The sequence below is a fragment of the Cyanistes caeruleus genome, chromosome 3 (genome assembly GCF_971803275.1).
Source record: "Cyanistes caeruleus chromosome 3, bCyaCae1.hap1.1, whole genome shotgun sequence".
NCBI lineage: Eukaryota > Metazoa > Chordata > Aves > Passeriformes > Paridae > Cyanistes > Cyanistes caeruleus.
This window is the reverse complement of record NC_141703.1, coordinates 97062596-97084750: the sequence shown is the minus strand read 5'-3', so window position 1 is coordinate 97084750 and position 22155 is coordinate 97062596. Positions and strand designations below refer to the sequence as shown.

Sequence of the window (22155 nt, the reverse complement as noted above, 5' to 3'; positions counted from 1 at the left end):
AAAATTGACTCTATTCCTTCACCCCACCCTACAGAGACAGAGCACTGAACACAATGATCACATACCAAGTTGTGTGGCTTTGTCTCCTTCCTCTTTCTCAGAAGCTGTTCCAGATCATAGTGTTTGCCACTAAAAAGAAATAGTTTTATTTTATTAGTTATCATTTAAGAATAATATTATTCTTATATATTTTATAATATATATAATATTATATTTTAATTATTTTTAAATTACTTTCTGGGTTATTGACCTCCCAGAACTTCAAGGAAACAAAGAAAGGACCAGTGAAAATATTTTCTAAAAGTTCAGAATATGTTATGGTTCTATGAGTGTCATCAGTAATTGCAATTTGCCTTCTGAACCGAATCCCACAGCCTGACAACCAGTTTTAAAGCACATAAATACACTAGTTCTTGAAAAAAAAAAAAAATAACAGTCAATCCAGATTTCAGATGGAGAATGAGGTGCATTCTGCTAGCAGTGTAAGAATGAACCAAATCTTTTAAGCTGCCTTTTAAACTCAATCAAAGGCAACCAAAGCCCAGGAAAATATCTAGTCCACCCACAAGCCATTTAGCACAAATCCTGACAGAGAGGAAAACATCACTGGCAGATTACAGGCAAATAATATGGTTAAATTTAGTCTGAAAATAAGGGAAGTCTTCAGGTAGCCAGAGGAAGGATTAGGTGCAGGTGAGGTGCAAACTTATGCATGTGAGGCATAAGTTAGAAACTGAAACCAGATAATTAAAAGGTGGTCCAGAAACAAAAGGTACATAGTTCAGATTATAAAATAAAGAAATATTTATATTTCTTTATATGAGCTCATCTAGAGGAATGGCTGTTGACAGACATGGGCAAATATTACCACAAAAATTCTAGGTTGGGAGTCCATTACTATGGAAAATCCCTATGACATTCCTGCCATGTGCCATTTACAGCAGAAAGAATTGCTCTAAACAAAGCTAAATCTGTCCTGAGTTTTTTGGTGTATGCTGAAGCCCAAAGATACTCTGATCTAAGCAGTGCTATGTGGGCTCTGGGCAGCTGTGAATCACTATAGCAGAGCAGATTTGGCTGATGCCTCTGCTTTTCCGTGGGTAGCCCCATTTGAGGGAATGAGAAGAAGGTGAGTCTGGCAGTGCAGTGACACTTGGCTGTGCCTCTTGTGGGTTCTTGTGGCCAGCAGGCTTCAGCAAATGGCAAATTCACTCCTTGTCACATGGCATTTTCTGATAACTCTAAACTCTGTTTGAAGGATACAAGCCATATAAAGAAATATTTTAAAGGTAAGAAGGCCAGAAGCTCTGAGGTATTTTTGATCCGCTGTAATAAAGTGATCTCCAGTCCCTGTTTCACACTTTGTTTGTCTTATACACCACAGCACTTATGGATAAAAAGACATCTAAGTACATTTTCTCTGCTCAGTTTATCTTTTGATCATCTGCCTAGTTACTCCTAAATTCTGAAATGGGCTGTAGGGACACAGTCCTGTTGCTATGCCATAGCACCTCTGAGAGCTGCAAAACCACATCCTAGCAAAATATTCAGAGGCTCTGCTTGTTTTGCTTTCCCTCAGTGCTATGACTTGCAAGCCTCTTCCTGGAGAAGAAGGGAGCTTAACACCTTTCAGGATCCTGACACATACAGCTACAACAGGAATGCTAAATGTTTGCAAACCTTACTCTTGAGCTCATTGTTAAACAGGCACCATACCAAGCGTTACAAATCTGTTGCAGACTCAGAAATCCCTGGTGACTTTAAAATATTTTTCTAAGGTTTCTCCATGGTTCTCCTCCTTGCTGGCTCAGGTTGAAAAGCCAGATGCCTGGCAGGAATGGCCACAGTGGCAGGGAGAGCTCCTGCACTCTGATCCAGTTTGCTGCAGTTGACTAATAAGGGTCTTGGATTTGTTTGCTGTTTTTTGAGAGTTCCCACTATGATCTTTCCAAGATGCTACCAGACTGAAAAAAATTATACTGAACACAGATGTGCATGCTGTATTTTTAGCAGAAAATTAATTAATTAATATGGTTTATGTACATTTAGAAACTGTTTAGAAGGCTTCATTCTCAGTGCAGTATTCAATATTTGCCTAATATCTTGTCAGACAGTAATTAAATTCCCAGATAGGAATTTATACTCAACTGTAGCAAAATGGTTCTTACCATTAATTCTGCCAGAAACAGGGAAAGATTAACTGTGCTATGCCTGGAATGGATTATTTAACATTGCACAGGCTATTAGTATGAAAATGCTTTCATCCTCTGAAAAATGCATGGAATAAAAAGGATTATAATTGCATTAACTATAACAAGATGAAACTAGTTTAAGAAAGAAAAAAATATGAAGGAAATAAGGCCTTTAACTAATGACTAATAAATTTAAAAACATAAACAGAATTTTGTTTAATTTTTAGAGACAAACTAAACATTTTTAAAAAGTCATCTTGACCATCATTCTGATGCTGTAGAATACTTTTGATCTGGTCTATAACTATTCCAGTGACATTTGTCAATACCTGTAACTGGCCTTTATCATAAGAACCTGTACCAAATCAGTTGCATATTCCATGTCAAGAGTATGATGTCTGGTTATACAGGTTCAAAATCTCTGAATATTTTATTTCCAAGCTTGTGCTATTGCAAATGTACTGGAGTCAAAGTTCACTGTAGTTCTACAATCAATTCGTCATTCCTATGGTATTCTTTATTGTGCAAACACCAAAATTCTGGCTGATGTGCACTTCTTACTCAGTTAATATGAACTTAATCAGAAATAGAAATGAGAAAACAGGTACTAAAATCCCAAATTGTTTATCTAGTCTTCTACAGGTACAAACCAAATAAATCAAATAATTTAAGGGTCTTTCAAGAAGACAGTCTGCCAGCTTAAAACATTAATTTTCTTCTTTCTTTCTTTCTTTCTTGCTTGCTTGCTTGCTTGCTTGCTTTCTTGCTTGCTCTTTCTTGCTTTCTTGCTTTCTTGCTTTCTTGCTTTCTTTCTTGCTTTCTCTCTCTCTCTTTCTTTCTCTCTCTTTTTCTCTCTTTTAAAAGCCCATAAAAACAATTACATTTGAGCTGATAGGCTTTGTACAGCTGCACAGCTCACATGAAATGATATACTTAACCCAGCTTCTCTTCCCAACTCACTGCATGAGAGTTAATTCCATCATAACTTCTCCCATAAATCATAAAAACAGTGCAGCTGATCTCTGAACTGGCACACCAATTAATGCTTACAACTGCCAAAAAGTGAACTTTTGGTTTAATTCACAGAGTAAAATGGAATACACACAGACCAGGGAACTGTGATATCCCAGTATACTTCTGACACTCCTGTTACAATTTTTCTGCAAGTCCACTTAATACTTTTTATTTGTTTATGCCTGTAATAAGGAAAAAACCCAACTGTTGAGGTTGTCTTATTTCAGTGCTCTGTGCTCCCTAGTGCCACTGCTCTACATCACCAGGAAAAGCATCTTGTCTATGTAATCTATCATTTTGTTTTGATTCATTTGTCTCTGCTTTTTCTTTGAAAGACAATATCCTTTTAATCACATTTTGATGCAACAAGTTTTCCTGTAACAAATTCTTAAAGCTTCAAAAAGCTAGTTAAATACTGCCTCCCCAAAAGTATCTCTCAGCTTCAGTGGTCTGATTTTGGTTTCCACAAACTCTGTGGCAAAACTTGTTTTCTGTGGATGAAAGACCTTTTTGCACCTTTAGGGTGTATCCAGTGACATGATGGATTAGATGCCCACATCTGCAGCTGTCTCCAGAAGAGCCAATAAATCTATGAAGCACGATGTGGCACAGGGCTAAAATGAAAGCCAGAAGTGCTACAGCCAACTTTTTCTAGCACCAGTGCCTCGCAGATGAAGGAGTTATTTCAGGTGCAGCATCAAATGGAGGCACAAACCCATCAGGTGAGGTCTGGTCCCAGTTTTGGAGCCAGATTTTTGGGTACTAACTCAGGGGTCTCTGCAGTGTGTCCCATTTTTTTTCCCCTGTATATACCTTAATGCACAGAAATCAAACTGGTTTCCAACCTTGGAGACTTTTACACTTATTCTGATGCTTGTGAGAAATGAAGAAGACTTGGTGAAGGATTCATTTCACCACCTTATTTTTCAAAGTACACATACTTTCACCCGCAAAAATTAGCATCAGCATTAAAATACAAAATTTTTGGAAAAAGTTACATAAAAATTATTGTTACACTGTAAAACTATCCTCCTTGAATATCACCTTGATCAGATAGTTGTGCAGAACTGGGAAGCTAAGAATGAATGAATCATCTTGTTCTTAGCTCTGCATTAGTAATTTGATGCCTCCATATAGCACCTCACCTGCATATTAAAGACATAAAGGGGCTTGCAGTTTCTGCAGCTTGCCTCAGGAGAGAGAAGTGGTACAGAAGCAGCAATTGAAAAGAGGAATTTACATGAAGAAAAGAAGGGGGTTTCTATCTCTAATTAGGGCTTGGAAAGGGTAAAACCTAATGTTTCAATTTGATGATGAGCTACAATGAAATGGAGAAGAAGTATTGTCAGTCCCCTGCTTCAATTCATAATAATTCTTAATAGACTAATTTCCTTTCAGCTTTTCTTTCACCACTACTCTCCTTTATATCTTTGGAAGAGAGTCTCTCTTGCAAAATCACTCAGAGCCTCTCATTTCTGTGTTTCCCATAGGAAGACACCTCACACAAATATTCCCTCTAATTTTGATCCAAAACAATATCCCACACACAGCAACGCCAGTTCCTTTGCTAGTCATTAGCAAGGCACATCCCTAACAATGATTAGGTTTGTAGGGCACATGGAAAAGCACCAGTGTAAAACCTATTCCTACTTCAAGCAATTTCACTTGCAAAACAAATGAATGAAATGTTGCTCTGATTGCAAATCCAGAAGAGTTTTGCTGAATTCAGAAAACATAAAGCATGTGAATAAGAGACTAAATTGGCTCTGGGAGGGATGGCAGGTAGGGCAGGTGCACGGAAATCACTGTGTTTGAAGTCAGAATGCAATCTGCTTACAAAGGGGACCCTGTGCATGAGGGGCTCCATAACAGCTCTCCGGTGCCTGGGATGATGTAAAAATGAAAATACTATCTGGAAATGCAGAACTGACAGATCCATGAGAAATGTGATTAACAGCTCCAAAAAATGACAGCAATGCCCATAAATGTTCCAGTTCTTTCCTGCCACAGTGCCTTCGTGGTGAGGTGCTCATAATTTCTGAACATACTCAACAACTTTATATATAGAGAAATTAAAACATGTGTAACAGTTCAATTGCAAAGTTAAATTTGAATTTTTGTTTTAAAACACTTATTAAAACCAGAAGTAACATTTTCTGCTTCCATCTTAATGAACTAATGACAATTTTTCCACACGATTTAGGTTATAACCCTTCTTTTTTATAAGCAGTTATTCTAGCTGAAAGGGAGCAAGGAGGACTCCTGTTCATCCATATATTTCTGGTGGACATGCTTCTTTGTGCTTTAGACCTGTGCAGAAGCCCTAAAGAGAAACTTTCCCAAAAGTAAATTGAGTGTGTAATTCCTTCTTCATCTACATGTGTGATATGCACATAAAAAGTCTCAACACCTGATGATATTTTGCAGTATGAGTGCACAGCAGACTTGAGGTTCCTTGTTTAAGGACAGGTGAGTCTGCAAAATAATTCTTGTTTCTATGCAGCAAGTCAGAAGCACCACTTTTGCCACCCCCAACAACAACCAACAGTGCATGAGACTGATGTGACTCTGAGCAGGGTCTTCCTCCTTTCAGAGTTTAATTTTTCTGTTAGTTCCAGAAGAAAAATGAGCCAATGTTCTCTTGGGATTAAATCATGGTTTACTAAATTAGAAAAGATGGAATTGTCCTAGACAAGAATAGATCTAAGCTGCACAATATTTTAATACACTGCTGAACACTTGCATGAGTAGCTTCATTGAATTCAGTGGGATTACTCATTCCAGTAAGGACTCAGCTAGCACAGTAGGAAATTACAAATTTAGTTCATCATTTTTAAGGCTGTAGAGGAGAATGACACAGGTAATATAATTTAGCCCAAAGTTCTGGTGATTAAGAACACACATATTTAAGCAGAAATAATTAAAAGAGGTACTCCTTATTAGAATTTTTATGACTATCAATAAATTGTTTTGAGATCCTTTGTCAATGAGAAGTGTTACATAAATGTAAATTTCTTTAACGGTATTAATATTATTTATCTATTTAATTGAAAAAAAACCCCAAAATTTTTTATTGTATTTTGATTAGTAAAATACTAAATATGAAGGGCCAAATACTTCCTTGTTGAAAGCTTTTGAAACTCATAGCACAAATGAATCTGGCCCTAATACCTAAAGGACACTAGATTTGCTCAGTACAGAAAGAGGAGACTGTGACCTTTCTGCTCACAATGTCCTCATGTGGTCAAGCAGAGAGGGAAGTGTCCATCTCTTCTCTGATGTCCAGTAATAGGACATGAGGGAAGAGGTTAGAGTTGCTTCAGGGGAAGTTCAAATGGCATATTAGGAAAAAGTTCTTCACTGAGAAGGGTGGTCAAGCATTGGAACAAACTCCCCAGGCAAGTGATTAAGACTCCAAGTCTGTCAGTGTTCAAAATGTGTCTGAACAATGCTCACAGATACAAGGTTTAACTTTTTGGTTATTCTGTATAGAAACAACATTTGTGGTTTCTTGATCCTCATGGGTCTCTTCCAAGTCAGCCTATTCTGTGATTCCATGGCCCCAAATATCTATTATGTGTTACTGAAAACAAAAAGTAATGCCTATTAACTTAAGAAATATGATTTTCTTGTATAATCCAAAATCTCTGCCTTCCTCAGACTTTCATATCTCATATCCCTTTGTACTCCTGGTTTATTTTCAAGTACCATTTTTGTAATTTAAATTTTAAAAGTTTTTTTTAAAAACTTTGTCTTTTTCTCTCATATTAGTTGACTCAACTCCATGAAAACATTGTCATCAATGTTTTATTTTCTATAGGAAAATGCTTTCTTGCAAGACCGTTTTAGGATGGAATAGACTTAAATATTTCTCTGGAAAGGCAGGAAATAGCTAAGATAAATATATTAAGCAAAAAAACAAAACCAAACCCACAAAAAGCAAAAAGGCCCCCTTCAAACCACCATCCCAATGAACAGTAGGAGTGAAATTTTAGACCTTTTTTTCTTATTTCGAAAAGCAGTAACTTGGATAAAAATGTCTGATGAGGAGGGAGAGGTGAGTGTTTTGAGACAGTATCAGGACATAGAGGCATAGCCATAAAAACCTGCTCTGGTTTGTAACAATACTCAACAGAAAGATCAAAGAACTGCTCACTACCAATACTTTTCTGCATTTACTTGATGAAGTTAGTAACTTGTGTTATGAGTCTCCCACCTTAACTATCAGTTGTTTCAGACTTATGAGGCAAGACAGATGAGCAGTGCAGAAGGAGAAGTGAATGTTCCATGGAGGCCTGAGCAGGTGAAAAGGACTAAGGCACCCTGCCCCCTCACTTTCTTTGACTACCAGATCCTGCAGAGCCTCATACCCAAGAGAAGGGGTTCACACACTGACATGTGAAACATCCAAGCAGTGTTTGCAGTGAGTGAAGCATCTGTGACAGGATGGGTGACAGGATGGAAGGCAAAAATCTGTCAGCTCATATGGCAAGGAGGAGGGTGGCACAGTGGGATAAATTGGGATCACTAAATGGACACTAGAGATCACTAGGGAGGTTACAGAGCTGGAGGCATTTGATGCTGGCTGTACCCTTAGTGCGGATTGCCACAGCAAGCTCCTTGTTCTGGCTGAACATGAGGAAATTTAAAAGCCCCATTTTCTGGTACTGGTAATTGCCTTGGTGCTTTCAGAAGAAAAGGTAAAGGTATCTTTATCTACAAAGGTAAAAGTAGAAATGACAGTCCAGATGTGGGCCAAGGTGTAAAGCTTACTGCAAGACATGCTGTGTCTGTGACACTGTTACTCCACAAGCTGGAACTCTACACAAAATTCAGAATGTTCTACCCACCACACACTTTCCCTACTTAGGGATTGTTAAGAGTTCTTCAAAATCAAGCACCTTGAGAAGAGATTTGAATAAGGAGAGGGCAGTACACTGCTTCAGAGGATGGAGGGATTGGTTTCAATTCAAGAACACATTAAATAAAGTGTGAAGGGGAGCTGAATGGAAGAGAGGAGCTATTTTGGAACACATCCTGTGCATTTGCTAGCATTGTGCACTGCAAATCTCTTTCACATCAGATACCACCCTCCCTGATGTCTTCTTTATTATTCTATGGTGTTATGTAGGTGTTCTAAACCAGAGCACCAGAGTTGACACCAATCTCTTAAAAAAATAGACACACAGTCAGTTATAGAAGCACTGGTTAGACCAACTAAAATCAGAACCAGAGCTCTCCATGCAGGAGGCAGCAACACACACATATGTATATTTAACATCAATATCCACACACCAGTTGTAGTGGTTTAGCCAATCTGAACTTCCTGGCCAAAACACCAAATAATGTGGTGGGTTTAGCACTGGCTAAAATCGCCAGTGTACCCACGAGAATTACCTACTCATTTCCTGCTGTGAGATATGAATTAGGAGGAGGGCAAATCAGGCTCAAAACTTAAGAGGTATAAAGAAAACTTTGTTAACAGAACTAAAAGAATAATAAGAATCAGAATAAAACCTTCAGAACTTCTCCTCCCCTCTCCACAGCCTCTTTTCTTTCCCACTGACAACAGAGAGACAAAACCTGGGATTTTCAATCAGTTACCACCTCTACAATGGTCTTTTGTCAGTTCTTGTAAGGAGAGGAGTTTCTCTTGCCACGCCATGGAGACTTCTCCACAAGAAACAGTTCTCTTGTGGCTTTTTAATTTCCATGGATAGCAGCTGCCCAGAAAATCTGCAATCTTGAAGTTCCTCCCATTTTCACAGCCTTCCCACAGCTGTTTTCATGTGTCATGTCAGCTTACGGGGCACTATGTTAAGGATGAGCTGCTCAAAAGTAAAGGTTCTCTTCATCTATCTCTGAGATCGTCTTCATCTCTGGGAACAGAGGTTTTCTTTTGCTTTCCCTGGGGACAAAGGGTCTTCATCATTCTCATCTCTCTCTCTGTTCAAGCTTCTCATGGGATCACAGCTCCTTCAACATCTGCTTGGCTTCATTATGGATGCTCAGACCTACAGTTTGAACACTCCATCCCCCCATGCTTTTTTTTCATGAATTAAAGGGGATATTCTAATGTATCATAGTACATGGACTTACAAAAGGTATTCCAGCCCAAGACTAAGACAGCTCCTAGTTCTCCTCCGACCTGAGACTTGACTCTTCTCTCCTCACCAAATTTCAATGAATGCAAAACCATCACACTTGTCTTGAAACCCAAACCTAAAACTGTATATACCTTGAATATGTATCATAAATGAAAATATGTTGCTATTTAAAAATTAAAAACTATGGCAGCAAAGTAAAGGTAGTGTGGAGCTTTTATTATTACACCCATGGTAGTATGGTAGTAATAAATGTTCTTTGGATTATGTTTATTACTGTTTACAATAATAACAAACTGCCATTAAAATGCTAATAATTGCAGTGAAGAACAGAATGTCCCAAGGGACATTCAGAGATTAAATTAGATCTGGACTGACATTGTCTCTTTAAAAACAATCACCAAAACATTTAAGGATGAATTTGCTGAATTCAATAAACAATTTACAGGTGATTTCATTAGATAATGAGAATTGATTATATACTAAGTTATCTGATGGTCCTAAAAAAGGTGAAATAGTGACAAATACTAACAATACGATACACTGGCAGCATTAATTTTCAATCCTAAAACCAGAGTCAGGATCCTTACTGTTTAGGAAACACTGTATTGCATTACATCATGGAGTCTGATCTTCATTTTACAGGCTAGATATATTAGAAAAATATTTTTGTGATTTCAAGTGCTTTGGATTAGTTTCTTTACTGCACCATTCATAATTCACTGATCATTTATAACTGCTCTAAAATCCCCAACAATGCTTTGAATTATTGTCTTCTACCTGCTTTACTAAATCACCTGGCTTAAAGCTGCATCTGAGATGGCTCCTTCCCAAGGTCCAATTCAAGGCACTGACTCTGCATCAGGGAAGCCACAAATTCAGGCATCTACTAACACTTTTAGCATTGGTTTTATTCAAGAACATAAACCCACTGCAAACCGGTCAGACTAAGGGTGGCTGAACATGTTGTGAGAAGGACTTTCCCTCTTCACCTTAGCCTGGCTCTGTTTGCTCTCCCTTGAGTAAGCAGTCATTCTCTCCTGCTCCTTTCCCAGACACCTACAAAATTATAAACTTTTGCCACAGCTCCTCTCAGCTATTTTGGGTTTTAGGGAGACTCCTTTCTTTCCCATGCACGAGCTGTTCCATACTCTACCACTATCCCTCCTTTCATAGAAAACATACCTTGAATCAGCAAAGTTTTCACCAAACCCACTAATTCTTGAATATATACAATTAGGTTAATAATAGAAATTCACAGTGTTCTGCATGGCAACAGCTTTATACTGCACTATGCTACACTTCAGTAACTTTTTGGTTGATTTTATTTCCCCACCTACTTCTGCAATTAACAGTACTGGCTGGTTATAAAATCTTCCTAGATACATAATAATTAATTTTTTTCCTGTGTTAAGACAGACACACATCTCTGTCTTTCACCAACTGCTATAATATTAATAAGGGGAAATGTAAAAACTCCACTGGTCTAATACTATACTAAAATGTAGACCTGCTTTTGCCCACAGAAGATGCTTTAGGAGAAAGGAAAATCCTGGGAAACCTCTCTTCCTATGGAATATTCTGACCTACATGAAGAAATTATCTGCAAAATCTTAGTCTTCAGTAGAGAAAATGTAAACTCTTTGTTGAATAAATGACTGTGAGAAGTTTCTGTGATACTGGCGCTGAACAGTAGATGAAACACAGAAAATGAGATAGTAAAACAAAAAATAGTAATAAAGCTTAAAGAAATTAGAAAAAATTATCTGAGTAGAAAATAAGAAAGGAACTGGAAAACTAGAAAGCTCCTAGTTGTCAAATTTTTGAGTTTTCTAAGCAGTTTTTTTCTCTAAAACTCAGACAATTAAAAGTTTTTAAAAGCTCTTTGGAAAATAGGTAGTATTGAGCATCTATGCTGAGCAAGGCAAGAGAATTCCTAAGCATAAATCTAGAAATAAGGATATATGGGCAGCAACATCTGCCCATTATCTGGAATAGGATAAAACTCAAAACAAAAAGAGCAAAAACAGCAGGAGATGTTAGCAATAAAAGCGATACAATCCTGATTTTTTCCTGACTAAGGGAAAGACATCATTTAACTTCATTGGGTCTAGGATCTGACACTAAGTCCTATTATACAGGCCAGATGTAAGGAATTTATTCCCCTTAGGAGAAAGCAGGAGAAGCAGATGGCTTTTTCTAGCAAACACATTGCAAGCCATAGGAAGAGCCTGTCTGTATTTCCTGTGAGAACTAAAATTTCACTAGAAATAAGAACATCCTTAAAACCAATGCATTCCTTTAATGGCTCAGAAAACAATAACCTACTTATTATCCCATCATGCCTAAAGGTATTAAACATTGTATGCTGGATTTGTTCCTTTGCTTCTCAATTCTTTCTGTACTTCAGATGGTGGATGGTCTCAACTTTTGTACTGCTGTACCCTAATTTATTTTTAATACCTCAGTGTTATAGTGTTCATTCTGCAGAGCACATTTAGCTTTAAGTGGGTAAGTCCCATTTAATTCAATGGCCAATTGTGTGCTCAGATATCTTGCTGAATCTAAGCCATTTGCATCCACCAATAAAAAGTAACAAGAAGTTGCCCTTCTCTCATTTGGGGCCTGAATGCTCATGTGTAACTCAGCAAAAAAGGATGACATTTGGAAACATGGCACTTGTGCTGCATTACCCTTTTCAATTTTGCTAAACAGAGTGGGAAATCCATATCTAATAAAATAATGTGCCTTGAATCTTCTTTTTTGTTTTCCTCCTCATCACACTATCAGTTTGCAAATATTGTTTGCATAAGGGCAGCACCTTAGAGTGTTCATCAATACCAAAACATTATTAGAGAAAAGTGTACCAGTCCATTCTGTATTTGGTGTATAAACCCACTTGGATTCCAATCCACAGGATGTGTGCTGACAGCAGAGTGTGGCTGAGGACAACCCCTCATCATGCAGGGTCTCCTGGGGTAACCCACAAGTCTGTGCATTCAAGCACAACCTGTAACCAGACTGCAAGAAGGATCTTAGAACTTTCAGGGAGCATATATTTTATCCAGGGGTGTACTGCTTCTAAAAATAATAACAAAGGGGATACTGGGAATTGCCAGCCCTGGAAATCGTGACTTATTATAAAAAAGTCCAAGGAATGTATCGCTTTTTGAAATTGTGCTGCTATAAAATATCCTCTTGAAGATTGCTAAAGTGAGATCTAATTTAAGGCATGTCACTGCATCCTTGCTTTACATTGTTCTCTGTAGGTGTTACAGCAAGAGTTACAAAAGATAACAATTTGCCATCATATTTTTCTTATGACTAACAATATGGCTTAAAGAAAAAGGAAGGAAGCCTTAACTCTGATATTCTTTTTCTCAAGGGCTTATAAAAAACAACCAACCCTGAAAATGTTATTTTCATTGCCTTGAGTTTTATATCCTTCATACCTAAACCAAAAAGAAAGTGTTATATTGTGCAAATAGGATTTCAGTGGCAGCATTAGGAAATTTTCCCGTTTCAAATTATGCCAGGGGAGGCTTAGATTGGATATTAAGAAAAATTTCTTCACTGAAGGGGTTGTCAAGCATTGGAACAGGCTGCTCAGGGAAATGGTTGAGTCATTGTCCCTGGAGGTATCTAAAAGAAGTGTAGATGTGGTGCTTAGGGATGTGGTTTAGTGGTGGACTTGGCAGTGCTGGGTTAGCAGCTGGACTCAATGATCTTAAGGATCTTTTCCAATCTAAACAATTCTATGATTCTATGTACGGATCTACAGCAGAAAAGAGAGCTCAAGATCCATCTGCTGTGTCTGGGATTATTTAGACACAGCTCTATGTGTCCCTCCTTTCCTGCAGGATTTGATGCAAAGGACAAAATGGATTTGCTAACTCTCAGGCAGCGTTTCTAAAGATGCCAGACCAGAATTAGTTAATCCTTAGGTGGCTAAGGATGATTCATTGTCTTATCATGATTAGGTTGCAGTGTAAAATCAGTCTGTAAAACCAACTATGTTATGGTGAAGTCCATTTATTTAGCCTAATTTCAGAATCTAAATTTTCCCACAGTGCTATTAAATTTTCTCAACTGGTTGTCATCTTGAGAAAGGCTTTGCTCCAGCCATGGGACCAAATGATATTACTTTCTCACTTATTCAATAGCACACACTAATGGACTCAGCAAGAAGTTTGCATGTGACAGTAAGAAAGATTTGCACAGTCTGGCTCCTCCTCAGCATAAGAAAACTCATGAAATCACCTCATCAAAGAGCCATTGGCTGCTGCCAGTGAAGTGAATGGGAGGCTTGGTGCTGACATTAAATGAGAATGTAGATTATGCTTCTGAGAAGTCAAGGACAGTGCACAGCACAAGGCCAAAGGTTACCACTTGTTCCATTCTTCATAAACAAAGCTACAGCTCAGAGAGGACTCAGGAAGACACTAATTTGCTGTGTTCTGAGATAAGGTAATATCAAGGCTTCTTTCTATATTTCATTTTCTTTTAGCTTTCTGAAAAACAACACATTTTCAGATTAATTCCCCATACTTGGTCTCAGCACTAGAATGATTGTTTTTTTTCACTGAAATAGACTAAAATCTCATCATCTATTTTGATTTATAGGAGAGTAAAATAGTTCCCAATTGCTTAAATAGTGATTTTTGGGGTCTTTTTTCTGTAAAAGATTACTTTGATACAACTGAAATTGCAAAGTAATCCCTTCTATATGACTGCTGTGAACTGAGAAATCTCCTAGGCACTGAAGGGTGGTGCAGGACAAGGAAAGGATAAAATTATATGAGTCTGTAGTTGTAACATTGAGTTTGTGATCAATAGAAAATGTCAATTATTTTACACCTAGATTTTTAGGATTGCAGACTATTGTAGCCATGTAAGAATGGTGTAGCATTGGCATTGGGTTTCTGTTATGGACTGGCTTAAACCTCATTGAAACTGGTGTATTTTTTTAAGATAAGAAAGAAGTTAAGTACATTTTTCTTTTCAAAGTTGAATGTAAGTCTGCTGGGAAAAAGGAAGACTGACATTAAGGAGAGAATTTCAGAGTATTATTTCATGTGAAGAGAAGTGTGAGAAGTGCTAAAAATTGAGCAACAGACTAATGATACCAGTTTAAAGCAGAAAATGTAAGCCAGGTTGCTGACTAAGAGAGTTGACTCTGGTCTGGAGAAATGTCTTTGGGATTTTTGGATTAATCCTGTTTTAAAGACATGCATTTATGGACTTAAGAAAGAAACAGAAAGAGAGACAGTCTACCCCAAAGAACAGAAAATCAGTTATGAAGAAACTAGCTGATCCCCAGTTTCTTCCTCAGCTGGAATAATTCAGCAGAAGGCCAGGAACTGTAGTGTTCAAGTTAGACACATCTTTTATCATGCAGCCCTAGGACAGTGAAGTCTTTGTCTAGAAAGACAAGATCTAAACAGAATTTAATTTCTATTGCTGTGTTGTGATGACAATTTAAAAGGTTACAAATGCAGGAAATTAAAATGTAGATGTTCCACAGTAGTCATGACTCCACCAATCTAAACAGAAATGTTATGATTCATATTGATAAATGTCCATGTTACAAATGCTGACCTCTGACAACTCTGTTGTGAGGGAAGCAATTAAATTGGAACTTATCTTTAGTAACTGAACATCCTATTATCTCTAGAATAGTTAAAATTTAACATTTCTTTCATTTCTGTATAATATTTAGCTAGCAATGGATTTCAATACATTTCACAGAAAGCAACTTGTTTTTATTACCTTATAGCTCTAAAGAGAAAGAAACATGACTACAACCTTGATTAGGAGTATTGCAAATAGCCAATTATTTTTTATTACTTTCACTCACTGTAGTCAAGCTAAATTAATGTTCTGAGATAAGAGACTTGACTAGACAAGGAGGGAGGGAGAGAATGGTGTGAACGACCTTCAAAGTGAGGCAGATTGTACAGTGAGGAGCAGGATAAGGTAGAGCAGTGAGTGAAATGGGAGGGGGAAGGGGAAAAAGAAGTTAAAAAGAAAATGCTCAGAGAATCAGAGCAACAGGCAAAAGAGAAGAACTCAGCAGCTGCATTTTGAATGGATAAGAGGTCAAAGTTCACTTACTGTGGTAAGAAAATGTAATCTACTAGGAAGAGAGGATGATTGGAGCCAGTATTTTGTCCTGTAATTGCTGAGTATCAGGGACAGAAGCATAGATTACCACTGAAGAAAGTCATCCACAGAATAGCTTCCCAAAATACTCAAGCAGACAAAACCCTCCTTTTATATTCCGAAAATGTACAGGAATGGGAATAAAAACAAAAATGGTACAGGTGTTTCCCTGCTACCAGCTGTGATAGAAATCACAGAAATAAGTACATCCAATGTTTTGTGGATACTGATGGAGGAATTTTGATGCAAGGAAGAAACAAATACATTTGGATTTTTTCCAAAGCAAGAATTTTCTTTCATTCTGGTAGAATCCAAGAAGCTCTACAAAAACAATTCAAGAACTGAGCTCTACTGTGCAATGTCTCCTAGACTTCAGAGGGTCATGTACATAGGATGCCCTTCACCATCCTTAACCAGTATCTTCTGGCACTTTTACCTCCCCTTGGTCCAGGAGATGGAGAATCTCTTCCTTATGACACCCCGGCATTAACTTCTCACATCCAGGAAATATACACTTACTTCCTCTTCTCACAGCAAAATTCTTCTTCAATATAAGACACCTTATTGCTCTTCTATATATATCTAAATTTCACATCATGCTCATCTACATGTAGATAGATAATATGTACATATATATGTCTGCAAACATCATCCAAGTAGCAAATTATCTTGCTAGATGATTCGTATTATCTGCATTATCTCCCATTTTTCTAGTTATGCAGCTTTACTGAATTATTATCAGCAATTATTAGAGTCTACAAGATTTAAGACACGGGCTTTGCTCAGAAGGGTACAAGCCTTCACAATTTTGTGACAGCTCTTGGCATTTTTACTAGATTGAGATTGGGTCTTAAAGTTAAAATCACATAAGAACATTGCTTTGATTTCATTTTAAAGCAAGATTTTGCCCTCAAAAATTGATGAGAAAAGCTTAAATCTATGAAATCAGTAGGGTTTAAAAGTTCTAAAATGAGAAGACCAAGTAAATCCTCGCTATGTCCCCACTGCTTATTGCTCCTAAAAAGTGGTCAGCATAAGGAAGAGTGCTGTATGTATATATATATATATGTATATATGCATAGATGTATAGATGTATAGATGTATATGCATACATGTGAGCATATTTTAACTTAGCACCCTTTTTGAGCTTGGTTTGTGTTCGCAAATCCTGGAGATTGACAATACTAACACTGAACCCTGCAACAAAAGTTGAATAGTTCAAATTTTATGTAGAAATTTGGAAAGGACATGTCAAAGAATAAAGTGGTATCTATTATATCATGGGGGGTTTTGCTTGTTCTTGACAGTTTAGCTAAAGAACATGAAAGTGGAAAATTTTTGTCTTATGATCACTGCAAAACATTTTGTGCAATTTTTCTTTTGTTGGCTTTATAAGGAGACTGAAAGCGCATCCACTGAATATAATGCCTCAGATATACATCTGCTGCTCTCTTGTCATATCTTAGTGATTTTGAACAAGCTCTTCTTTCAGATGTAGATCAGAGAAACAAGTAGGAGGTTGAAGAGGGAAAAAATGAAAAGCAAGACATCCTTTTAAGTTTTTGTGGTGAGGACTCAGCACTGATGAAAGATTTCTACTGTTTAGATCATGCAACTTCCTGGTGTTTGAACTGTTTGAGTACTGAGGATCCTGTACTTGCTGTGGCAGGGAGCATCTTCCTCCCACTGACCCTCCCATGCTGAGATTCAAACGTGGATTACATCTTTCTTATTAAGACAAGAATGTACATTGCCTCTCTGAAAACCTGATTTACTGTATGATTTTCATAGAGAGAGAAATTTTTCTCAGAAAAATATTGAACTAAATGGACAAGCCAAATTTGAACAACAAATTTGGTATTTAAAAAAAAACAACAAATGTTTATTTAATTTAGATATAATTGAAAAATAATTGATAATTAATTCATTAAATTTATGGTGTTTTTTAAAATTTGGCTTAGTTACCTTTTATATTATTATGCTTTGATGTCACTATACTTCTAATTTCTCCAAAGGAAAACCCCAAATTTTCCTACAGGTCTCTTAAAATATTTCTTTCTAGGTCTCCTAGAACATTTCCTTCTAAAAGGAAATCAGTTCCATCTGAAGAACTTCTCATTTTATCCTTGTAAGACTACCAGACTAATTTTTAAAGCTCCCTTTAGCATCCAAAAAAATCTGTAAATTGATTTCAGTCTTAGAAGCCTTTGAAGTTAATCTACTGCTAGTAAATTTCTATTCTATTCTATTCTATTCTATTCTATTCTATTCTATTCTATTCTATTCTATTCTATTCTATTCTATTCCATTCTATTCTTTCAGAAGCAATAGGAGAGAAAGCCTCAATGAAGAATTAAACCAAATACAATCAAATGAAATCAAATAGAAAACTAGATACAATACTGTTTGCCAGTTCTGAAATATAGCATGAGGTAAATTAGCTCTTGTTTTTGCCTTCTTGGTCAGCTGCAATCTTTCCTCAGCTATCTGGCTGCAGTTTCACTATTCAGTCATTTAAGATTATTCAATCACAGCTTGATTCAGTGCACCAGGGTATCCCCACTGATCTCTTGCTACTACTACAGAAGGATATGGGTAACTAATGGGTTGGGTTTAGGGTTTTTGTTGGGTTTTCTCCCTCTTAATCAAACATGCTGGTCCTATCCAGGCATCTTTTTGATACCTTACAGTGCCTGAGCATGAGATGCCTGTGCTCAGGTAACTGAACTGGGGCCTAAGTATCAGACAATAATAATTTTTCTTCCAAGCCAAACATCCTAAGAATGCTGCTCCAACAGCACATGGGGTTGTTCCCATGGGGTTGACACATTATAACAGGCTCATCTGATTTGATGATCATCAAACTCTAAAAAATCAGCAGAAATTAAAGCTTTAATTTTGCCTGGAAAGTAGTAACTGTTCCTGGAAATCTCTGTCAATTCACCCTTACAGCTGCACCAACATGTTAAAGCAAACAGAGGGAGAAGTTGCTTTCCCTCCATTAACTGTCCTTTACAACCTCATTGCTCAGCTTTAATAAGAGTGGATCCCATGCAGAGAATGAATCCAGAAGGATTAGATGAAGGAGAACCACTTTTATGAGCTGTAACTCCATCAAATGCTTATCTGTAGTGAATTACTCTACCCCTCTTAAAAATAAAAGTAAATATCCAAATGCTATAGCTTGTCCTTTTTATGCTCTCCTTTCTAAATTATTTTCATCTGTTTTAATTCTGTGTAACATTATTGACTTAGTGGAGTTCACCCCATTACATATCAGTATGACTAAGGATGGAAAAAGGATCAGGCTATTTTCTTAAACAGGCTTTTCAGCAAAAATGTCTTATGATACCTAAAACACTTGCCCATAAAGCCAGCTGTTCTGGGCTGCATCCAAAGCAGTGAGGCTGGCAGACTGAGGGAGGTGATTCTGCCCTTCTACTCTGCTCCTGTGAAACCCCACCTGGGGAATTGCATCCAGCTCTGGGGCCCCAGAACAGGAACAACATAGACCTGCTGGAATTAACCCAGAGGAGCATCATGAAGATTGTTAGAGGGATGGATCACATCTACTCTGAGGAAAGACTGAAAAAATTAGGATTGTTCAGCCTGGAGAAGAGAAAATTACTGGGAGATCTTATCACAGCCATTCAGTACTTGAAAGGAGCCTGTAAGAACCATGGGAGCAAACTTTTGAGCAAACTTGTGATGAAACAAGGGGTGATGGTTTAAGATTAAAGAGGGTTAAATTAGACTGCATACAAGAAAGAAGGTTTGCTTTTTTATTTTTTAAATGAGGGTGGTAAAACACTGAAACAGGTTGTCCAGACTACCCTTTCTTGGTAGCACTCAATGTCAGGTTGGAAGGGGCTCAGAGCAACCTGGTCTAGTGGAAGATGTCCCTGCTCTTGGCAGGGATTTTGAACTAGATGACTTTTAAAAGTCATTCCTTCCAACTCAAACTATTCTATGACACTATACACAAGAGATGACAAACAGTTCTTCATATTTCAGCAACTAAAGAGTCAACCTTAGTAGCTGGGTGAAAAAAATCTCAAATGTTTAAAAAGCACAGCAAAGACAGATAAGGGTCTTCATGACAACAAGACAAAGTTACAGAAGAAAGGAATCAAGGGACACAGTATCCCAAATATTTTAATATTGTCCATTAGAAAGAGTCAAGAAATTAGTCTTCACTGAGAACATCTGTCCACATTAAAAAAATTTCAAATTGAATACTACTGTCTTTCCATCTGAAACCTGAAATAATGCTATTTATTATTTTAAATTATGTCTTATTTTGAAGGAGAAAGATTATTTCTGTTTGTGGTTCTAAAAGGAGAAGAATTTGGGCTCAGAAGATTTCATTGTGCTTTAGTACTCGGCCATGGATAAACCAGCTGCCTCTTATATTGGCAAATCAGCTAATCACTGTGAAACAGCAATTGTTTTGAATGGATAATTGACTACAGGTGCAATGAATTATACATCCATTTTGGGATCCAAAGACACAAAAAGAAGTTGGGTCTTCTCTTGTTCCTTTTTTTTTTGTGTGTTTGGATAGAGGTGGATTTTTTTTTGTGTGTGAGGGGGAAGTTTGTGTGCAGTTTTATTTGGCTGGTTTTTTGTTTTTATTTAAAACTGTTTTCTTTTTTAGGTAGTAATCCTTTGGAAGCTGCAATTGCTGGAGCAACCTTAAGGATTGCCTTAAGATGCATATTCTCTGCAATACTATAGGGAACAATAAAATCAAAGCATCTGTTTCTTTTATATTATTCTGAAGAAAAAAAAGGGAGACAATTCTGAGGGAGAAAGAGGAAGATGCAGATATGCCCTCTAAGATCTACACTCAACGTGGGGTACTTTTATTCACCACTAAAACAAAACAAGTGGTTCTCCACCCTATGCTGCACTGTATTTCTAAATTATGTAACCTGTAGCCCTTTCTCAAGGATTCATGCATTGTGCTGTGAAGTGTTAAAGAAGCTAACTAAATCAAATAAGTTAAGTGAGAACAACAAACACTGCATAGAAAAAGTCCAAATATGAGCTAGAGTACTCTCTGCTAGATATACACCAATCAAGAGCTCTGAAGAGCTGAATCATTTGTCACAAGAGGTTTTAAAATTGCTCTGCAAATTACACATTTAAGAATAAACATCTCCTGCTTTGCAACATATGGTATATTTAGGATGCTACACAACATCTGTTCAGCTTCACAAAGAAACCTCACACCACAGTTCTGCAATGGGAGGTAAAACAGAAGCAGCTCCATTTCTAGAAACAATTGAGTCAGGAAACATTTCACCTCCACAGTTGAAACTAGTAGGGAAGTCATCTCCTGCCTTTGTCAAAGAGATATCATGAAAACTCTACCACTGATCACTTCATCAAAACCTTGAGAAAAAGTTATCTTTGATTAATGAAGTCCATGAAACTGATATATTCCAGCTGTGCCAGCTGCTTAGGGAATTGCCAACAACATACTGGATAAGACATATTATTTGAGATCTGAAGAAGACTTGCCATCAGAGGAAAACCACTACTTTCCACCAATCTCCTAATCTTTGATTTTCCTTGGGCATTCCTTACTCAGAAGCAGTTTTCAGGGCTGAGTCCCTGATAAATAACAAAAGCACATATTCACATTAACAGCTTAATTTCACAGTGGTTTTTACTGTGTCAGCTCCTATTCATGTGCCCCTCCTCATCTAGAAAGCGTATCAGAGAATGTGTTTTTCTCTCCCCTCCTTGCCTAGGAGGTCAGCCTGGTGCTATTTTTTCCTTTAAACTTCAGAATAAGCAGGGAATGTTACTGAGAGCTGTGTATGGTCTGTCGTACTGAGCCCGTCCGTAGGATGTGCCTGACCCGGGCACTGGGTGAAGCAATAGGCTGGCAGCCTGTCCCCTTCCTTATCAGCCCTGAAGGTTTTGATCTGCTAAACTTCTGATGTGGAGGGCCAGCATATGATGATATAAAGGCATGGATTAATACTGGAATGTCCAACATCATATGAAACAAGCAGATTGCTTCAGATCAATATCCTGTCTCCAACATTGACCCTACATAAAGAGGCACAGGAGAGAAAGGTCAATGATGTGTAATACTTCTCCTGAGTATTCTTCCTGCCATCAGCTATACTCAGGTCAGAGATTTCCTCAACATCTTATGATTTGTCTAATGACAAATTGGTCTAATGACCCTCAAATTTTTTCTCTCTCAAGTTCTTGTCCACCCTCCTCTTGAAACACTGTGTCACACATCTTGTAATATAAGCTTCCTTTGGAAAGAAATTGCACCGCTCTATTACTTGTTGCATTAAGGACCAAGCTGAACAGAGCATTTCCTTGTTTTTCCTATGGCTTGAAAATGTATAACACTATTGGAGTGAAAAGAACAATGCTGTTTCTCACGTCGATGGAGATTCTTAAGATGTCTGTCTAGTGATGAAAAAGTGGGAGGGGAAGAATATGGAAGAGAAGAATAAGTGATAATAGGAAGAAGAAAATAAGAGATGGGAAGAGAGTTTTCTGAGCTTAACAATTTTTGTCAGAAAGATAAAGAATAGGACAACTATCAGGACTGTCTTTTGGGTTTAATACGGTGGAGTAAGAGTGAACAAGAATTTTCATTAAAGTCTTCAAAGAAAGGTTATTCCCTATTGTGTAAAAAGCATTGATAT

At 37.4% G+C, this 22155-nt stretch overlaps 1 long non-coding RNA gene across 1 annotated transcript in view; it reads right to left on the bottom strand.

The window, feature by feature from the left end:
• LOC147654379 (uncharacterized) overlaps nucleotides 1–22155 on the bottom strand; it is a 69383-nt gene that overhangs the window by 4416 nt on the left and 42812 nt on the right. Inside the window, exon 4 of the long non-coding RNA XR_015285076.1 lies at nucleotides 66–129. This is a non-coding gene — a long non-coding RNA (uncharacterized LOC147654379). The remainder of the gene's footprint in view (nucleotides 1–65; nucleotides 130–22155) is intronic.